This window comes from Pithys albifrons, chromosome 1 (genome assembly GCF_047495875.1).
Source record: "Pithys albifrons albifrons isolate INPA30051 chromosome 1, PitAlb_v1, whole genome shotgun sequence".
Classification (NCBI taxonomy): Eukaryota; Metazoa; Chordata; class Aves; order Passeriformes; family Thamnophilidae; genus Pithys; species Pithys albifrons.
The window spans coordinates 46334487-46357526 of NC_092458.1; the positions used below are offsets into that span (position 1 = coordinate 46334487).

General features: G+C 37.6%; 1 long non-coding RNA gene across 1 annotated transcript in view; it reads left to right on the plus strand.

Moving 5' to 3' along the window:
• The first annotated feature begins 766 nt into the window (after positions 1 to 766).
• The window catches only part of LOC139679146 (uncharacterized), a 30505-nt gene continuing 8231 nt past the window's right edge, over positions 767 to 23040 (plus strand). The window contains exons 1-2 of the long non-coding RNA XR_011699149.1: positions 767 to 837; positions 17741 to 17882. This is a non-coding gene — a long non-coding RNA (uncharacterized lncRNA). The remainder of the gene's footprint in view (positions 838 to 17740; positions 17883 to 23040) is intronic.

Consider the following 23040-nt stretch of genomic DNA (forward strand, 5'->3'; position numbering starts at 1 on the left):
AAAACCCTTTTTCCTTAGCATTTCTCTTTTTTTTCTTAGAAGTTCACAAGAGTAGATATACAATTATCCTCGACTTGCTGATGCAAAGGAACAGAGCATTTAGTTTCTTGTCACTGTCTCTGAAATTCCTAAAGGTACAATTAGCATTTCATTTGACATAATGTTGAAAGGTTCATAGATTGATCTTCCCTAAAATGCAGCAAGAATTTTTTGAAATGCAAATTTTGACATTTATTAACTTTTATTCCAGATCTGTTTATAGACTGTAAAACTGTGCATACATTTAACTCAAAGAAGCTAAAAGGACAATGTTTAGGTGGATACTCTGTGTTATAATAAAAGTCTATTTTATTGTTTCAACAATGAAATTTTTATTATCAGAGATTTATGATATCAGCAGAGCAGTTTTTACTGCATGATTCACAGTGTTTTTATAGATGTATATTCAACAAAACAAGGAGAGAAATTGTACTGCAGTGCTCTCTCTCAGGAGTGCATTTCCCCATTGAAATAATGTCAGCAGTTTTCCACCTTCAAAGCCCTATGTTTTCAAATCAATTAACAATTCTAATTGTGCTGGAACAGTTGTTCACTTAGCTTGGCAAATGGGACAGGAAGCATTATTTCCTTGCTTTGCCTAAAACGAAGACTTTAATCTTCTGAACCATATTTAACATATAAAAAACAAACAACAGAAAAGTTAGGCAGTTTGGAAACTCACTCAGTGGTATATTTTGTTTTTCTCAGTGTTCATGTCTTGGTAGAAGAAAGAAGTAAGAGTGAGTTTCCCCTCCAGGTGCCAGCAAACTATCTTAGGATTCATTCTGAATATTTCAGGTAAGATTTGTATCTATTTGGACAGCTGTAAGAGTTATTGCTTTTGCAAGATGGTAAAACAAACACTGATTCTGACCGAACTAGTGATACCAGAATGCAGATCTGTATCATGTTACACTGGACTGACATAAAGTAAGCAATGCAACATACCAGAGCCAAGACCTAAAGGCCAAATTTACATTCTATTTTATTTATATTGTGTACTTGGATAGGGGAATAGTAAAAGATATAATTACTATGACTTCATACAGAGACTAACATCCAACAGTTAAGATAAAGATGGTTGTTTCTTCTGCAAACCCCAAAGTGATTTACCAGATGGGCAAAATAATATTACTCTATTTAACAAATGTAACAATCTTGTGGTACAATGCAGAACCATGTAACGAGCCATTTTCAGGATTTAAGATAGTGCTTTATACTGAACAAACCAAAAATCCTCTAGCAAAAACCAAACTAAACCAAACCCAAACTCCCCACAGATATGAATTTTAGGCTGTATCTCTGCATAGCACACTTGTATTATTCAATTGGTCATGAAGTCAGTAGTAAGATGTATTATTCCTATCAAGAGCAGTACTCAATACAGATTACCTGTATGAAGGATCTGGTGGGCAATAATGTGTATTTAACTTAGTCCTAAGCTTGTGTAGGGGGTTGCCAAGAACACAGTAATACTCTGTGCATGTAACTCCTGGATGGGTAGAACACCATTTTTACTATAGCTGTCTTAGACAATACAATCTAAGCACTCTTCACACGCATATCATTGTTGGAGATGCTTTTTTAACATGGTGCTTATTCAGTTCTACTTCAAGAAAGAGACAGACGTCCATGGGTGTTTTGGGGGTTTATTCTTTTGTTCTTTTACTGTCATTTAAATGTCTTCACTATTTATTTCTTTGCTTGTATGATGGTGCATTTAGACAGGACATCAAAGTAAAAATGGCAGCAAACTTTTAGGAGTTAATTAGAAAGTCAGGGTCTAGAGTTGAACTTATTTGAATACACAAAGATTACACAGTTTTTTCCACCTCTTCCTCTGTTTAACACTGATGCAATTTTTATGCACCCACATAAATAAACTCAATATTTCACTGCTGAGATGAACACTTTCTATTTGCATAATTTGAATCTTTCACTGATAACGACAGCATCTCATTTACTGCATCTGCCAGAGGAATGGCATCACAGAGAGATATTTGTACTGGTATCATTTTTAGGTCTCTGATTCAGAGCTTGAAACTTGACTCAAGATAGAGTGAAAGCTAGATGAAACTCATCAGAAACTGTGGTCTCCTGGGGTAGTGAAGCAAAGGCTGTGAGAAACAGGTGGATAATAGTCACTACCTAACTGCCATTCATGAAATTATAATAGTATTTGACATGGATTTAGTTCTTTTTGTCTTCCTCATCATCATACACCTCTTTGCACCTCTTTGTATAGCTTGGTATCAATTCCCTATTTTGTAAATGATGAATAAAATCAGGCATTATACAGGGTACTTAGTCACAGTGACTACAGCATCTAAATTCAAGAAAGCCTGCCTGCCATCCACAGCTGCCAAATCTTCACTTTTTCTGTCCTCAATGATGATAAGTAGTCATAATACCTAAACTAGGTAATGATAGGAGACAATATTAATGTGATTTGCTCAATGATTTTGTCTAAGCTGATAACAGAGATTACAATAGAATGTGGATATGTGTGTGCCACTGCCGATGCATAGACATGTATCACCCTGGGTGACTGAACTCATAGAACAGTACAATTTCTAAGGTTATATCTAGGCATCTAAATGGAGACTTAGAAGGAAATTAGGTCAAATAGCACTCTTGGACATCTTTGTTGGCCAATGGGCACTTTGCTTTATCATTTTCCAAGAAGAGAAGGAGGCACACTATGATGCCCTAGTTCTTGCCTAACATTCTTTTTCATTTCAGAAATGGGGCCTTTCCTTCAAAAATCATTTTTGCAGGGTGGGTTCCTAGGTGGCAAAGTGCCTTTCCAAAGTCACAAGGGAGACATGTCAAATGGGGTGTGTGCCTTTAGCTAACCATTGTCACTAGTGTTTCTCAGTTAACCAAATTTAGTGGTTCTGGCTATGCCCTTTTGAGAGAGGAAAGTGTCTCAGGTAACTAATGTAACATGACAATTTCTGTAAAGAGACACTGCTAAAGGTTGGGGACTATGATTTCTGTCTCTATCCTTTAGCAAACCTAACCTTGTCACAGATTGACCTTGAAGAGAACTCCTTGACCTGGAAGCTACAGCTTGTACAGAATCTTCCTCTCACTTGCATTTCTGGAGAACAAGCTATTAACTTCTGCTGTGCTGAAAGGTTTATTCACTTTGTGGTCAATTCTCAAATGTCTGTGAGAAGATTATCTGGGTTATGTATTACATGTGTCATGGTTTTTAAAAAAGGAAATCCTTTTCTGACCTCATTTCATGCATATAGTCTGTTCTTAAAAGGTAAATATGCTAAATAGAATGTACTACCCTTTACTGTACATGTTTGGGTTTTGGCTATGCTTTATTTGAGTATCCTGTCCCCACCTCTCACTGTTGCTGGAGAGTTGACGGTATTTATGCTTGAAATCTGTTCATGTAGAGTTACACAGGGTTTGGGTTTGTATCTAGAATACTGTGAATACCTACAATTTGGTAAAAACATTCATTTTGATTTGGGATGGATTATTCGTGGCCACTCTTTCCCTTTTCCACTGTGCAATTCATTCCTGCTATTCTCTTTTACCCTATTCTTTTTACCTATGAGCAATTGATTTCTTTTGATAGGAGGTTTGATTGACGCTGTCTTGGCTAGATATCTGAGTTTTTAAACTTTGTTTCAATGGTTTTAGTGCTTTTTGCTGTGGTAATTGTGTAGCATTTAAATATTGTAGGTGCCTGAGACAGGATTAAATAAATAAAAGTGTTGTATGAAATGTTTTCCTTCTTTGTTTTTTTTTTTTCATATATTTTGGTTTATTTAATTAATAGCTTTGCTTTTTTTGACTGATACTTGTGAGATATTTAGCATAATAATAACTTTGGTATTTCTATCCTGAATATTTTTTTCCCTAACATGAAGTATTGTATGACACTTATTCCAACTCAGTAGATTATTTTTCCAGTAATTTATTTATTATAGTTTAATTTAACAGTGATACACTTCATAATGATAGGATGATAACATGCTTATTGTTTTTATTTTAACCCTTAAGCTTTATCTTAAAATATGGAATTATAAAAAGTACTGTCTTCTCCTTTGTTACTAATGTTTATTTACAAAAGTTCTAATCTAATAAAAATATTTCATCTTCTTTTATGGAATTTTAGACATTTAACATCAGTTGAACAGCTACATTTCTGGACTTCATATACAAATATGCAAGTGTCTTTAATATGCTGATTTTTAAATTCAGATAGTCAGGTAAGGAACACATGAAACTGAATCTAACCTGTACTCCTTTTGTAAAATTTACTCTTTCAGAGGGTATGCAATGGTTGGTTGGATAATGATTACATTAGTTATTAGATCAGAACAAAAAAATATTAAAATCCTGTGATTAGGTAAATGTTTTTAACATAGTTGAAGCTAATGTGTATTTCTCTTAAATAATATAGAGTTTATGGTATGTTTATGGAAACTATGAAGGCTTTTGCTATTCTTTTCAGTTTTGTCAAGTTATTAGAAATAACAGTAGTTTTCATGATTTAATATTCATATTGCACATGCTACAGGGCATTGGTGCAACAAAAATCATGTTTATAAAAACATAAACATACTTTCAGTAGCATATCTAGAAACAGAGACTTGAAATTCTGGCCCCAGCGTCTGATACAATCCACCCTATATGAAACAGTAACCACTACACAGTATTAGAAATGAATGGACTTGATTTCCCTCTTAAAAGTACTCTGAATACCAACACAGAGCATTTTCATTGCACCCATTCATGGCTGGAAATGTGATGTAGACTATTAGAGCAAAAATGTGTGAATCGTTGTCCCGAGAGAAGTGCCCAAAGGCAGCAAGGAGCTGGTTTTGACACCGTGACATTTTCAGCAAGGGAACATGTGTTCCACAGCTCTACAGTGAGTTCAGCAGCATCTTCCAACTTCCTTGATCCCTTTGTCAGGCTTTTACAAGGATTTTTGCAGAGACATTATTTTGGATGCAGGCACAAGTTCAGTGTTTGTGAGAAATACTGGTATAGGTAAGGAGATTTTTTCAGTTGAATTGTTTTGCTGATTATTAATTCTGTATGTAACAAGTATGTTTGGATGTGTATAGGGAATTTGGTCAGTAGCTTGTACTAAAAAAATCGTTCACCAATCTTTTTGGTGTCTCTCATTAATCATGCAAAATGTTGATTATGCAATTATGATATGTGAAAGTTAAAATGTCAATAAAATAATACACAATTTCAGTACTTTATTAAATTGAGGGTGAGGGGAGGAGTGTCATTAATGGTCCCTCAATAACTCTGCAGGGGACTGCAGTAAGTTTGAGGAGGAGGTGAAGGTTGGAGACCCAGAGAATTTTCCTGGAAGACCTTTGCTTAGAACTGCCATTTCCTGGGTGACCTCCATACTATACTTTGCTGATTTAGATTGTGATCCAACATAGAATCATATGCTCCCTGAATAAATTTCAAAAATGCAGCTTTCTTGCAAAGGTTTTCAGGATTAAGCTTTTTGAGGGGTGCTTTTATCACACAAACGGTGGAAACTTCATTATTTTTTTGGTTTTTCTTCATTTGTTAGGTCTACCAATGGTGCTAAAAATGCAGCATTACAGAAAAGCTCAAAGAGAAAATATACTTAGCAAAAATCCTTCATTACTGGATGCCAGTAACTTCCAAAACCTTTCTGGATAGATAGATAGATAGATAGATAGATAGATAGATAGATAGATAGATAGATAGATAGATAGATATTAAAGCCACATATGATCATTTACTACTGAATTATTGTGTATAACAGGAGTGTGGAAACTTTGCTCCTGTCAGTTTTGGCTGATTTTTAAAAGTGTGTGCAAGTGTCAAAAAATGACCTGCCAGTCTGTGCTAGTGATTAAGGCCCCACTCATATTATTCAGTGATTTAAAAAGGGTGTTTATCCTTGAGGGGTTACTTCTGTATGAGTCTGTCCATCTCATACATAGCAAGTGAAAGGTTTACTGTCTGAATTAGGCATAATATGATAGTTCCAATAACAGTAGCACAGCAATGTGCATTTTGTGACTAGTTTAAAATCACATAGGATGAAATACTGGCCCTGTTGAAGTCAGTGCGACTTTGACATTGATTTTTCCATCATAATTATTTCTGTTGATGAGGTTTATCTACTGATGACCTGTATTATAATAGTTGAGTGCTTTTTCTGGGGACCAAGCTCTTCCCTGAGGCACCAATGCACGTTTTCTAGTTTTAAGTGTCAAAGAGACATGCCCGGGCTGGGATTCCTAAATTCTGTGTAGGTCATGGAGACAGAGATGAGATTCACAATCCTTTTGAGAAGGTGATTCCGAGCACTTACATCATTCTCCTTCTTCAAGGTCCCTTATGAAGAGGCTTATTTCTCTTCATGTTTGTTGAACATACAGCAAGGTTGGAAAGATCACAGGCCTCAGTTAAATGCTGAGGTTGGACCATAGAAACAACATGCTCAGCTGGCATTTTGGCTGTGTATTGAGGGATGTCACATGGCAGGCAAAGAGCCATCCTCAGTGGCTGTGAAGAGATGAGCAGGTATTTCATGGTCCTTGATGAAGCTTGAAGACAGGATTAGCTAATTTTCTCAGCTAAGGTTGAGAAAACTTTTTCACCCAGAGAAAGAAAAGCCCGGATGAGGTAAATTAATGTCAGTTTCTTCTTCTCAATCCCATTTCTTTACTTGGCACTCTGAGGGATGCCATGACACTAAGCTCAGCAATATGCTGGGAATAAGATCTGGTGATGCTGGTGAGATCTCTTGTCCTACTGCATATTGAAGACATTACAATAAAAGTATTTTAGTGTATGTATTTCTATTAAAGAAAGACAGCCATACTGGTTACACAGAAACCACATGTTCACTTAGCCTGCTACTGATCTAACACAGTTACAATAATAGTGAAACAACCACTGCACATACTAAGATCTGTTAAAGGAATTCAGTGCCCAGAGGCATTTAAATGAGTATTAATTTTAAAAATGTATCTCTGCAAATGCGACCTCTGTGAAGTAGGAGGCATAACTTGACAGAGGCTTTTAGATACTGACAATACTTGAAACACCTGAGAATTTTCAGCAGGACCATCGCTAAGAACTACTCATAAGGGTCTTAAAACTGAGCAATCCTATTTTAGTTGCAGAAAGAGACAAAGGAATAAGTCTCAACTCTCTCCTACCTTCCTTTGTGATGGAGGAGAGTTATGCATTTACAAAAGCAAATAAATGCAGAGACACTGGGTGAAACCATGCTTAGGAAAACTAAGGATCTCGTGGGTTTGTTACTAACATCCAGAAGTCCATGGGCTGTGATGGGATGCATCCATGTGTCCTGAGAGAGCTGGCAGACACCACATCAAAGTTCCTTGTGATCATTGAAAGGCCATGGTGATCAGGAGAGGTACCTAAGAATTGGAAGAAAGCAAATGTCACTCCAGTCTTCAAAAAGGGCAAGAAGGAGGACTCAGGGAATTACTGTCCAATCAACCTCACCTCCATCTCTGCAGAGGTGAAGGAGTGCCTCATTCTGGAGGCAGTCTCTACCCACATGGATGACAAAAAGGTGATCAAGAGAAATCAGCATGATTCACTAAAAGTGATGAAACAACTACCTAGATGGAGGAGAGGAGAGCAGTGGATATTGTCTGCCTTGACTTCATTAAGGCTTTTGACACTGTCCCTCACAACATCTTCATAGGAAGACTCAGGAAGTATGAACTAGATGAGTGGACAGTGAGTTGGATTGAGAACTGGCTGAATAGCAGATCCCAGAGGGTTGTGAGCAGTGGTACAGGGTTTAGTTGGAGGCCTGTCACTTGCAGTGTCCCCAGGATTCAATACCTGCAGCTTGGGTCCAAGCACCTGAACAGGCTTGGTGCTGACTTGCAGGAAAGCAGCTCTGTGGAGAAGGACTTGGGGGACCTGGTGGACAACATGCTGTCCATGTACGAGCACTGAGCACCTGGGGCCAAGACAGCCATGGTATTCTGGGATGCAATAGCAAGAATATTGCCAGCAGGTAGAAGGAGGTGATCCTGCCTCTCTATTTAGCCCCAGTGAGTCCACATCTGGAGTGCTGTGTCTAGTTCTGGGCTCCTCTGGGCAAGAGAGACATGGAGCTCTTGGAGCAGGTCCAGCAGAGGGCAACAAATATGATTAAGGGACTGAAGCATCTCTCTTTTGAGGAAAGGCTGAGGGGGCTGGACCTGTGCAACCTCAAAAGACAACTGAGAAGGGACTTCATTAATTAATACAAGTATCTGAGGGGAAAATGTCATAGAATCACAGAATGTGATGGGTTAGAAGTGACCATAAGGATCATGAAGTGCAGCTCTTAGCCCTGCACAGGACCTTCCCCAAGAGTCACACCATGTGCCTGAAAGTATTGTCCAAACACTCCTTGAGTTCTGTCAAGCTTGGTGCTGTGACCTCTTCCCTGGGGAGCCTCTTCCAGTGCCCATCCACCCTCTGGGTCAAGAACCTTTTTCTAATATCCAAACTAAACCTCCCCTGACACAGCTTCAGGCCATTCCCTTGGGTCTATTCACTGGTCATCACAGAGAAGAGATCAGTGCCTACCCCTCCTCTTCCCCTCAAAGTTGTAGACTGCAGTGAGGTCTCCTCTCAGTCTCCTATTCTCCAGGTTGAACAGACCAAGTGATCTCAGTCGCTCCTCACAGGGCTTCCCCTCAAGGCCCTTCACCATCTTCATTGCCCTTCTTTGGACACTCTCTAAGAGCTTAATGTCTTTCTCATACTGTGGTACCCAAAACTGCACACAATATTCAAGGTGAGGCTCCCACAGTGCAGAGCAGAGCAGAGCAGAGCAGAGCAGGACAATCCTCTCTCTTGACCAGCTGGTGATGCTGTGCACGGTGCCCCCCAGGACATGGTTGTCCCTCCTGGCTGCCAGGGCACTGCTGACTCATATTCAACTTGCCATTGAGCAGGTCCCCATCCCTTTCCACGGCATTACTTTTCAGCATCTCATTTCCCTGTCTGTACATACATCTGAGGTTGCCCCATCTCAGGTGAAGAATCTGGCACTCCTACCTTTCTGAATTTGGTATGATGTCAAGTGGATGGAACCAGTCTCTTCGTGGTAGTTCCAAGCAATAGGACAAGAGGTAACAGGCAGAAACTGATGCAGAGGAAGTTCCATCTGAATAAGAGGAAGCTGTGCCAGTGACTGAGCATTGGAACAGATTTTCCAGAGAGGTTGCAGAGTCTCTCTCACTGGAGATGCTCAAGAACCATCTGGATGCAATCCTGTACAATGTGCTCTACAGTGACCCAGCCTGATCAGGGAGGCTGGACAAGATGTCCTGCTGTGGTCCCTTCCAATCTTACCTGTTCTGTGACTCTGTGATTCCTCTGGATAGGTTACCACACATTTATCTAATCAGTTCAGAAATTTGAAAAACTGATTTCTTTGTGGGACTTGATCTAGAAAGTTCTGAGTATTTCCTGCATGTAAGGACTCCCATTTCCAGTTCAAGAGAGATTTGGGTGCTGTGGTTCCTTTACCTTTTTTTTTTTTTTTTAAGAAATTATGGATCATTTTCTCTAAACCCTGTTGGCTGACATGGATTTTGTCAAATTATTATCTTTTTAGCTGCACATTTTTGTCAACATGCAGCTTTTTTCCCTCAGCTGTGCTCTGATTTCTAAAATATGATATAGCTTCTACAGCACTTGCTGTAAGGTTTTGTGGGAGAGAGGTTTGATCAGATTTATGTCGTCTTCTTTTTCCACATGCCAAAATGATATAAAATAAAATCAAGTACAAATCTGTTTTATAAAGCAAATTCAAGAATTTTGAATGATGTTGCACCTGTAATATAGACTTAACCATGTTCTAGACACAAATAATAAAAATGATCTGAAGTCTCTGCTTACAAATTTCCTTTAGAAAACATTTACTGATTGTACCTGATTTGTTTTTGTATGTCACTGCAAAGACAAATTGAATGCTGATTAAAGCAATTAAAAGTTTCCTTTGTTTGCCAAAAGAGATGCATTCAGATATGGCTTTTTTTCTTTATAGACATCTTAATAAGCACCAGCAGATTGAAATAAAATCTGTCATCAGTTATATTTTTTTTCTTGGACTAACTGTCGACTTCACACACATATTAAGAAATATTTGTTACCGAAGTTTCCTTGTATGTTTTCTATTTGTTGTTGTAAAATGGTAAATGTTGAAATAACACTAGATCTATCAATCTGATAATATAATGCAATGCATCTGACAGCTGAAGAGAGGAAAAAAATGTAATGACATATAGTATTTGGAGTACTGCATTTTTTTCTTGTTATGGTTTTCTTCAAAAACACAACTGTGCTGTTTGGGTGTCTGCCATCACGAAGGGATATAAAGCATTATTGTGGATGGAAGATTCAGCTTTAGCAGAATATAAATTAACTGCCGTGTAAATATAAACATCAATTAAGTTCTGTCACTTGTTAAATATTTATTTACTAAAATGATTTAAGCAAAGAAGCTTGCTGAGAGGAAAATTGTCTGTTTCTATCTATACACTGCTGGTACCTCTTAGGAGCCTGCTTTGTTTCTATTGTTTCTTTATTTATAATCTCTTATAGCTGAGGTTGCTATTTCAAGCAGCTGAAAATTTAAGGTGTATTTCTCACCAATGTTGAGCAGTATTAGGCATGTAACTCCCATTAATGTCAATGGGACTTAAGCAGATAGATTCCTTCTTGCATGAATGGGTAAGTGGACTTCCATTTTCAAAGGTGACATAGACTTCATCTGTGCAGCTGGGACATGACCATACATGACAAGATCGGGGCAATGCTCAGGTACAGAGGGGAAGAATAACCCATCTGCAATATATTTATCCTTTTATTCTGATTATCCCATAACAATAGACTGTCAGTAGCTTTCAAAAGATGATTAGGTTTACACAAACTCATGGGCAAATGTTAAGTTGCATGGTCTTTCTCTGCTCTTGGATAGATGATGTACACAGCGACATTTACAACATTCAGTAGTTCCTCAGTTCTTTTTCATACTAACAACAGTATTCAAAAATGGGATTCTTTCCACTTCTATTGTCATAAACTATATTAGACTAAAGTCTTGTGACATAGAAGTTACAGAATGAGTCATTTATGCCACTGAAATATTCACATCATCATCTTTCTTTCCTGAAGAATGATTCTGTTACCCTCATTTGCTCTTTGTGTTACACTGGATCCCATATTTATCTGGCTTGTGCCAATGAAAATTATTTCAGTAAGAACCTAGATATTTTAAAGAAATCTCTATAAAAATGGAGAGGAGAAATCTAATCCTATTCCGGAAATACAGGTTGATTTGATGCAAATTGAGTGCTACAATGAAACTTTCTGGTTTATGACTTTATCTGAGATCAGACTTAAAATACAGAGTGTTTCATATGATGTCTAAAAATTAGTGAGATCAGATACAAAGACATAAAAAAACACTGGCAAGTTCTAAATAAGCATTGAAGGGTTGAACTTTCATGTTCAGAAAAAGAGCTCTTTGGAACCATGTGAAAATGCTAAAAGACAAATCAAAGTTTTAAGCATTCAAGACCAGGCACATACTTACTCCTAGATTTACTTTCTAAAGATCCTTTTAAGTACAACTAACAAAGTCAATATAGAAGCAAACTAGTACATACAAACCACATTAAAAAAACTTTAACTGGTCATTGTTTAAAAGCCCAAGAGATAGGTTCCTAATTGCCATAAATACTGATTCCCGAGTTTTTTGCATTCCCATCTAAATTTTCAATAATGATAGCAATCACACAACCATTTCAAAATCCTAATCAAATGCCTTCTCAGAGCATTCATAAAATGAAATGCTGATGCAGCACATTATATTTAATCGAGATACACTCAAACTAGGAAGTCTGCTTAATCAGGACGTCTCTCTGGGAACAATTTAAGTCCAATGATACTTAATGACAATGACTACTGCTTAATGTGGATGGCAATTCTGCTTAATTGAGATTTCTTCCAGTGATGTAGTAGTTTACAGCTCTGCACTTTTAAATAACTGAGACTAATTTTGTTATGTTTTATGTTTTACTAAATGTATTTTAAGTAAACATGATGAATTGCATGGAATAACACTCGAAAAATTTTAATCTCTGTAGCAAACAAGGCCTTACAGCATTAAAAAAATCTATCGTGGCAAAGCAGAAGGAGTTTTGATAAAAAAGTATAAACTGAAAACAGTAGTATTAGAGGAAATGAGAAGTTTGTCTCGTAGGGGTTTCTTTCCGTGTGTTAACACCTAAGCTATCTGGTTTTAGTGGAAGAGGGTTCTGGAATTCAGTTCTGAATCGAGATCAATGTCTTCTGAACTTTTGAGTGTCAAACGATGGGGAAGAAAACAAAAGGCACATAAGAACAATATGCAGCATATATGGCACATCCTCCGTGTACATATTGTGGAGGGCAGGAGGACAGATACGTAAGGTGTCTTTGTGGATGTTCCAGACAACGTGCTCTCATGTGTAAGGTGTACCATGAAATAAAGCAGGAAGGAGCATGTTTAACATTGAGCTTTACAGTGAAGACTGGTATGTAACAGAAAGGAGACAAACCACCTGAACAATGGGTAAGGCAGAACAACCTCCAGGATGAATGTTAAAGATAGAATGAGTACATGAGAAAGGGGTCCAAATCCTGCTCAAGACTAGTCACATCTTTAAGTAAAGTGGAATGTAGTGTCTCCCTCATGGGTACCTCATCTAGTAGCTATATTGAATTCATATTGAATGGTATATTTGATTTGCATAGAAGGCTCCATCACTCACAGAGTATGTGCATGTTGAAAAGATAGCTGAGATTATTATCATTTTACAAATGGCTGATGAGCATAACTGTTACTGCTTGACAGGACTAAGCTTTCTAGTCTTGGTATCCAGAGTATGACTTGGGGTGTGGAAGCACACACTCAAATTTTAGTCTGTGGGGTGTTTTTAGAGCAGCACAGCCATAAAATGCTTTTGTAGCACAGGGAAGTTCAGTGCCAGGATAGGGTGAAGGGACTGTCTATATTATGCAAAGGAAATCTTAGAAGAATATAATGTTGAAAGAGAGCTTATCTTCTGCTGAGCAATTAGACACCAATGTTGCAAGAGGAATTACTAATTTTGAAAAAGCACCTTTTCTAGAGTGGATCTTGCATATGGAAGAAATATTACACAGCTGGGACTGCTGACAAGCATGTTCATCAGCTTTAAGTCTAACTTGCTTAAACCTTTTAAAAAACTTTGAGTAAATATAGTGCTTTTATGACAGTAGGACTGTGTAGTGAAGAAATGCTGTCACAGTTTACCCCAGTGTCTGCATATAGCTCTGCAAATGGGGCTTGGCTCTCATCTTCAGCACTGTGCCTATCTTCAGCCTTTCCTATGATGAGATTCCACATCATGCCAAATTTAGTGTGCTTGCTTTATGATGTGCAGAGTAACAAAGAAACCTGCTACAGTCTTTAAAAAAGTAACACCACAGTTTTGTTTTGCTTAATACTGTACCTCCTTCCACTATTTCCTGTTTGGAAGCTGCAGCGCAAAGTCTGAGAGGTGGAATTTAAAATATGACAATCTGCCAAGGCTACAAAAACCCTGAATAATCTGTAGCAAATCAACAACTTCCATATCATCAGCAAAGGAAGGTAGTTCAGACTTGTTGAACCCTAGTTATTATAGGCTTGAACAACTCCTGATATAGAGGAGAGATATGCATGATTATGCAGGCAAGCACAAGTTAAGTAAAGCTGACTCCTGCTCACTGCAAATCTAATTGACAATTTTGTTGCCCTTCTCTGGCTATTTAAGAAGAGTAGTGAGGTCAATGGTAATGACATGTCTCATGGTTGGAAAATGCCACCCACGTGGTTTCTTTTTACAAAGCATTGATTTCAAACTTATAAGCTCAGCTTTGTTACAAGCAAGGAAGATTTTTTAAAGAGCCTTGGGGACTGAAATTTTTGCCTGTGAAACGTGACTGGCTGGTAACTTCAGAGACTTAAAGGCTCTGTTTTCACTGAAGAGTGCCTTTTCATTTTTTCATTCATTATTACACTGACAGTTCAGCATCCACTTCGTCATGTTTTCATAGGTACTTCAACCTTGATGTTATAGGTTTATTCCTAGGATGAAAGTTTTACACCCTGGTCTGAAGACATATAAAAAAACCCCAAATTAGTGACATTTGCTAAAATTGTTATAAGATTTTTCAATATTATTTGTTCTAAAGATATAAAAATATATCTTTATTGTTGTGATCCTCATGATCAACAAAAATAAAAGAGAGCAGAAAGAATTTTGCTGCTACTGCCTGCCCTGACACTTTGGATTCAGATGGCATTCAAATATTTGCAAAATCAACTAAATAAGAACCTGATTTTCATTGCTGGCTGTTTGCAACCTTATAGTATTGTACTGGCCTTGAAAGAGCATTAGAAAATTTGTGAGCAGTGGGGATGACTATGTCTTACAAACATTTATGTCCTAGTTCAGCTGGTGGGACCAGTTTATCACTGTGTGGTGGTGACCAAAGCTATGTATTCAACAACCCCTATTCATTTCCCAAGAACAATGGACCATTTGCAGCAGCTGCCCAGGGCACACACGACTCCTCAGGCTGTGAGCTGGGTGTGAAAGAAGCCTGTGAGATAAGGGTTGTGATAACTCCCCTCCAGGGAGTTGTTAGCACCTTCACACCCAGCCTGAGGGGGCGTGTCTGCTAATGGGCCAGCAACAATTCCAAAATACCCCATGACTCACAGAGTCAGATGACCCATTGTGTAACTCCCCACCCTGGGGGAGGTACTGGCTGCTCCCACCTGGACCTGAGGGTACCTGATCTTGGGGTTTGAAGACCTCAGGGAATCCACTCATTGGATCTGGAGGAGGTCCAGAACCCTGATAGGAAGAGACCACCACTTTCAACCAGACTGCAACTGTCATCTGCACCAACAGGTTTTTCACTTCCTTTTACTTTGGACTTGGGGGAACCATGTGAAGTTCAGCACAGGGACTAACAAAACCCTTTGTGTTTGTACCCCAGGGTGCTGGGTCATACTTCTGGGTTTTGTGGGTTAAAATCAATTTCTCTTTTTGCCATTGCATTTATTGTAATATTGTTATTAAAATGTAACTCTGACTTATAATCTCTTTTGTGTTGGGTTCATTTCTCCTGCTGGTTTACCTTTAAATCAGCACAATTTATTAATGTAAAACTCTTTCACTGGAAACTGGATTTAGCTCCAACCTGTACACTTGTATTTAAGTACACAAAGACAGAAGGTTATGTGTAAGCTAAGTGTCTGCTAAAGCCATTAATAGAATTAAAAAGTGATCAAAACCAAAAGTTTACAAAACATTAGTGTCTAGTACTATTTAAGATGCCTCAGAATATTTGGGACAGTCTCATGTGCTGTTATGTAAGGCACAGAACCTATAAACAACATGCACCTTCCTGGAGTGTCGGACACTGGATGAAGTCATGTTGCTTCAAATGGTACAAGTTATTTGTGGTTTGGTACAGAACTGAACCACTTTTGTGAGAGCTCTAAGATTTTTGGAGTAGCTCTACATTGCTTATGAAATAAATTCAGACAGATTCTTTAAATAATGACACCCCCATATTTAGACAGATAAATTCATATGTACACCATCTGAAACTAAAGTCCATAGTACGAAGGGCATTTGAAGTTTAGGTAGAAATTTTCAATTCTCATATACTGGGTGGCCTACAAGCAGTTTAGAACCATGTCTGAGCCTAGTTAGCAAATACGCTTTCTTGCACTAGATGTAATGAAGTATGAGAGGACAGTGACAGTCTCTCTCCTTAGTTCCATGACCATGACGCAAAGCAAGACTTCCATCTCACCTAAGGACTCACAAAAGTGAGAATTTTACCCTTTTTTAACTCTCTGCATGTAGTAGTTTTGGCTTTAGTTTCAGCTAGGCCTTAGCTAGGCTCAATTCAGCAGGCCCAAAGGATGTGACATAGATTAGAAGGGAAAAACATCACCTGACTTAAGCAACCAAAGAGGTATTTCATATTATCTGACACCATGAAGAAGTGTGAAGAAGTATAAAAAGAGAGGGAGGTGGACCTTCTGTCTCTTTTGGTCTTTGCCTCAGACCCATAAGGACACTCTACCAAGATTAGGCCTTGCCACCATCCGCACTGTGTTATCTAGGAAGATGAACATTTTCCTGTTAATTTTTTCTCCTCTCTTACTGGGAGTTTTCTCTGGAAGAGTTTCTGGGAGGTTTTGTTTGGTTTGGGTGGTCGGAATCTGTATTGTTTGGTTGGGTTACTCGGTAACTTGTTGTTAGTTTGGGGTTTTTTCCTCACATTTGTATACGTATGTATTATATTCTGTTTTTAATTGTCTTTCTTTTGTATAATATAAGAAGCTTGCTACTTTGGTTTTGGGGGTTTTTTTCCCCTCTCTCTCCTTTTCCTTTGGTTGTTTTGGGGGGGGGGGGGGGGGACAGGAACCCTTTTTCTCTGTGTTGGACAGTTGGCATTTTGCCAGCTCAACCCAAGATACTGCATCATATTGAATAATCCCATATTCCATCTGCAGTCAGTGGTGGTGCTGTAGGTACTGCAAGAAATTATTCTTTTTATATAAACATTGAACTTCTGCCTACTTCTCACCATCTTGTGAAAAATTTAGAGAATTAGCAGTAGCATCTTTGCCTAATACTTTATGATTCAGTGATACCAGGACTTCAGTATTGTCTCTCACACTGTCTCACATAACAGCCTAATAAACAAGCCGTTGCTGTACAGGCTCAACAAGCAGATGAGATGCGTTGAAAACTGACTGAACTGAGTCTAGAGGGGGGTCACCAGAGACACAAAGTCTAACTGGAGGCTGGTAACTAGCAGTATAAGCCAGTACTGGGTCCAATGCTATTCAACATCATCGTTCTTAATGACATGGATAATGGGGCAAGCTTTCAAATGACACAGAACTGAAAAAAGCAGCTGTTACACAGGAGGGTCAGTCGTCCTCCACAAAGACCTCAACAAGGCAGGACAGAAACCCTACAAAAGACTGGGGCAACTGTGCCTTGGCACAGGCTGTCCAGAAATGTTGTGAAGTCTCCATCTTTAGAGATAATCAAAATACATCTGGAGATAGTTCTGGGCAACTGGCTCTAGGTGTCCCTGCTTGAGCACGGGTCCTGGACCAGATGACCCCCAGAGCAACCTTCCAACCTCAACTATTCTGCAATTCTGTGATTAAAGGATTCACTAAAGATGTGAGCAACTTGGATTCAAACCTTCCTCTCTCTGATTTCAAATAAGAAACTTGGATCTTCCAGATGTGAACAAACTGCTAGATAGACAGGACTTTGAGGTTCTGTATTTCAGGGTTAGTTACAAAGGTTGCAGGGAGATACATGCAGGTCTTTTAACATTGCACTACTTCCCTGTTGAATCACATCTCTTTACTCTGTGCCTTTTGGAGCATGTAGGTACTAAGAAATTTGTGTTAATAAACATACTTGCAAGATTTCCTGTATAAAGTGCTGAACTTCACTTCTTGATTTGAATAAAGGGAAGGCTTCACTGCCATGGGAAAAGAACTGACTTAAATGTTTGTAATCATTCCCTTGAATCTTTCTTTTGTTCTTCTATTTTACAGCGCAAGACAACCTCCCCAGGCCATGACCAGTGAAATACTGAGAAAACACCTTCTCCACCAATTCCCAAATCATTCCAATCCTGCCCCTTTAAGCTGAGGGCAAATGAAAAAGCAGTTCTGAAAAGAGTTCTTAAGTACTCAGGTAAGATTAAAAGGTACTCTGCCCGTTTTGTTCAAAGTGTGTTTCTACTGTATGCAAAATATCTCTTAATTTTAATATTGTTAAGAAAGCAACAAATGACAGATAAGGTTTCATTTTGATTCTTAACTCCAGTGAAAATGGTCTCCTGTGAGTACAGGACAAATTAGCAAACATTTAATTGAAATACAGCTCAGAATGTAGATGTGCCCATAAGCACCCAGGAAAACTTAGGTGCCTTCAGGGTTCTGTGCCAGGTGAGGAGGGTTTATGACATAATAATAGAATGCTTATATCTGCAGTTCTGCCAACTCTTCTCACACTTAAAACTCTAGCCCTGAGGTCGTTTGAATGTGCTCAGATTTCGTTTTAAACAGAAAAAGGACATTTCTGGCATCAGAATTTTAAAGGAATTTGAAAACAAGAATTTTAGACACATAAAATCCAGACAAAAAAAAGATAGAATTATAATTTTTATGGACATGTACATACATATTTTACACACTCATACACACACATATATACATATGCACACACATAGCTAAAACTAACTCTGGTTATGAAGATGGCCTTTTTTTTCCTTTAACGCCTTTGCTTATCACTTTTTATAGTGTGGACTGGTAAAACTGTGTCTATCAATTTTTCGTTACAGACATATATATGTATCTTGTTGGTGAATCAACTTCAACCCATACAATAATTAAATATGACCCAAACAAAACTGTGAAAATCATTCTCCAAATTGCAGTTTCCTGATGCAATAGAGAGATGTGGGTTTGGTTTTACTGATGTGAGCATCAAAAACTATAAGATTGCCAGGATTATAAGAAGAAGGTAATATAAAGTTTCATTGATGGAGTCTCTCGGAACCTCATCTAACTTCAGCAAATAAAACCTAGGCTGTGCATTTACTAAAATGAAAAAATATATAGTCTACACACATTGTTTTATTGTTTAAATGGTCCTCATTCATGTTTCATTTCAATAATATTTCCCCAGCTTGTAAAGCTTATGTTACATTGAGCTCCTCTTTAAATTCACAATGCATAAAACTGCCAGGTGGTCTAATAACAGAGTGCATTAACAGATTGAACTATAAATCAGACGGTTGTGTTCACATACTGTAAAAACACCACCATTTTCTTTCAGATCTGAGTTTGTACACAGATTCCTCAGAGAGTAGGATTGCTCCCAAGTATTAAAAAAGCCCATATAGCTCAATTTTTACATTAAGATTGGCTTTATATTTCAAACATAAAATTGTTCTCTTCAATCCTACAAGAAAATGTACACAAAATACAATCTAGTTTCGACACAGGAAAAAACAAATGAAAAAAAAAGGGGGAGTTTGAATGTTTTCACTGAGGCCAGAGTGAGAGTGTAACTCTAAACTGAAAGCACACCTTGCAGCCTTCGTTACCACTGAAAAATATAGGACGTAGAAGAACTGAACCTCTCTAAAAAGTGTCAACAACCATCATAGGTTAAGAATATTCTGCTGAGGGATGGATAATAGTTTCCCCTGAATACACTGACTAGCTTCTTAAAATAAGCTTTTCAGCGAGTTTGATTTTTGTTTCCCTACTAAAACAAAGTAAATTTATTTCTGTGGGACTAGGAACACCAAATAAAGCTAAAATGGGTATGATTTCATTTTACAAACCTGTAAGAATAGGAAGAGGCTGTTATTTGTAGACCTGTATATAGACATATCTCTTAAACACATCTATGTATAAAAAAATTTACAGCAGTAATTCTATTGTTCTGATATTTTGTTTTCAGGAGAGGCAAAGCACCAATGAAATCTGGCATGTGAGGTTCATAGGATCCTAGGATAATTCATGTTGCAGGGGAATTCAGGAGGTCATTTAATCCAATCTTCTACTCAAAACAGGGTCAGCTGTGATGAGGTCAAACTAGGTCAACCTCAGGTCTTTGTGCAGAGGTATTTTGCTTCAAAGCACTGAATACGCTATCTATTTCTCAGCCTCTACTATTATTACAATTGGTACATTCACAGCTAAGAGAACTAACTAGGATCATTCTAACTGTTAACTTCTGAATAAGATTGCAGAATTTAATCTGAAGGAGCTTTTAATCTGAAAAAACATGAATATAAAAATAGCAGTGAATATGTGGTTAGCACTTATGTACGAAGTCATGTGAGTTATCTCGAGAGGAAATATTTAGAAAAATAAAGGAATCACAATCTCATTAGGTAGAAGACAATTATTTTCATTGAGTGAAAACTATAAATCTATGAAGCAGAAATTTTCAAACATAAGGCACCAGAAACTACATAATGGCTATTCAAATTGCAGAGAAACAGAATAGCAGCTCAAAATGATAAGATATTGTCTGAATTTTATTTTTGGGCATATATCTTTGTATAATCCTACATAAGATGTAGAAAAGACTAAATGCAAATGTAAACAATAATTGTTACCAATGCTGATCTGGCTTTTAGAACAGCAGCTATTATCACTTTCTAATGTTTAGGGGGCTTGTGTGTAATCTCTAAATAAAATTTTAAAAATAGATGACTTAAAGACAATATCATGCTTTAAAATCATTCAAGTTCTGTGACTTTCAATGTTACATCCGAAGTCTAAGATTTTCTGTTGGGATTAAAAGGAAGAGAAAGAAAAGAAAAATACAGAATAAGATGGTGATTCCTTTTTATGTGGATGACCAGTTTGATCCTCACAATCCCTGAAATGTTACCTCAACCTATTTGTCCTAATTTTCCTAGGCGATGTTTCCCTTGAGAATGTTTGCATCCCTCCAATGTTTTTTGAAAGGTACAAATGTGTATCACATTGCTAAAGATGGAATTACACCCCCCAAAAAATAAATGGTATAAAAGTACAACACTGAAACCTCTTTGTGGATGATCCTACTGTTAAAGGTTATTCCAGACAAAAAGAAGTTAATGTTTGTTCATCCTGTGAAAGTAGACAAGAAACTGAGAATGGGATTCACCTTACTCTACCTTAGACACTTAAAATTTTTCTTAAAATATGTGTACGCAATCAAATAACTTAGTTAACTCTTGGGTCCCAGTTCCCTAGTTTAGCACATTACTTCACTTCTAGAGTGTTTGGTTTGGTTTCTTTGTTCCCTCAAAAATAAAAAAGGCTTGGTTTTGTTGACGGTTTGTGCCAAGAGTCATTCCTGAAAGATACACTAGGCAAAAAAGAGCCAGTCTTGCCTTTCTCTACATGTACAGCTCCAAAATGCTTTCTCAAACACTGCTTTACATCCTCCAGTCAGGCCTCAGGGTATGAACTGTACCCTCAGTTTTGTACTATAAACACACCATCATAGTAACCTGCAACACAAGTTTCACACAATATAAAACTCTTTGAAATAGATGAAACAAAAGTATAACAATAATGTTTTAGTTTCACAGAGGTAATACACAGAGATGGGGTCACCCATTACAAAGTGCATTGGGGATGGAGATGAGCTACTTCAAATGAATCTATCCATGAGCAAAACGAAAGTGAACCTCATGAAAGGAACCTCTTGTATCACTTGGACTGAATGAATACATTTACTAACAGAGTCCTCAGGAGCAGACACGAATGTTGTTAGGGGTACATACATCACTGGTCTAAGTTACTAATGCTGGTTTCTGTTACTTTTGGTGGACTATAAAGGGATCAGTTAAGAATTAAGCAATTAAACTGTAAATGCCTAAAACAAACGAGATAAATCCAATCACCAGTGTATATGACAACAACAAAAGGAGTATTCAGCTCATTGAGTATACAATAAACTTTGGGATTGAAAAAAATATGTTTCAGATTAGAATTACATAATTATTAAAATGTTTAAAAATGTCATAGAAGCAACAGGTGGTGAATAAGAGATGCAGACAAGCACAAAATATCTGACTTGGGGACTGTTCTTGGAACAAGCAGTGGATTTACATTCTTTAAACCCAGAAGCTGTATTTAATTTAGCAGTTCATCCTGTTCTGGTCTCCAGTGTCTTCCTTCATCTACTTAAAGGCACTTTTCTACAAACATTACATTTTAAATAAGTGCTTCAAAATCCACTATGATGTTGGAGCTCACACAGGCACAGGGTGGGGAAGAGGCCACATTCAGTCACTGTGCTCATTTTTCTGAGAAAAAAAATGAAGAGAAAATGATTAGTAAACTGTGGTACCTGCCTATACTGTGGATAGACTAATGTAACATACAAATGCAGGGATACTGACATTAAAAAAAAATAAAAATCTGGTTTTGCCCCAAAGATCCAAGCTTGAAAGGAGACACCAGTGGCTCAAGCAATCTTACTGAGCAATCACAATACAACCACCAAACTGGGAAGCTGAGTAATTGTTTCTATGGCTACCCCATAGGTTCACACCTGCCTTCCAAAGGTTTGCAATTAAATGCTTTTAATCTCATAAGGTCAGTTGTGGTTAGTTCTCTTGTTGGGACCCTGGAGCATGGGTTGGAACAGCACAAATGAATCAGGCCTATAATATGCAGACTTCAGCTCTTTGCCATCTGACTGTACACTGTTGATGTCTCTCTGGTTTTCAAATAGAGAATACACTTGTATAGAAAAAATCAAGGTAAAGGACTCATAACATTAGAAGTGCACATTAAAAGAAATACGTGATAACCTCAGAATGGTGATATGGTGATACACCCAAGCCTGTTATAACTGCTTTTTTCCCCATTCTTATAACATTTCACATGCCTGTAGCTTTTCACTATGATATGAGAAAAATTTCAGGTTCAAAGGTATCTTAAAACATACAACAGCTGATATTTACAGTTACAAGTGTTGCAAAGTGATGCCCCTTAGCAATGCACAACATGAAATTTAAATAATGATGATGGTAAGAATGTTTAGAACAAGGAAGCACAAAGGAATGGAGTTGAGTTAATGACTGCAATTTGCAATTGCTTAAGCCTTTGTAGAATTTTATTTCTTCATTTTAATTTGCATTTATACAGGAACAAAAAGTATTTATCTCAGCACATGTATCTCAGGAAATTATTTTAAAATCCTGTTCATCTGCATACTCAAAATAACCAGCATCCTCAGCATATGCTATTTGGTAATTGAAATTCAAACTGTAGCTGAAGTCTACATACAGTTTGAGGAGAAGTATTTATTTTCTGATGCTACTCTGTTC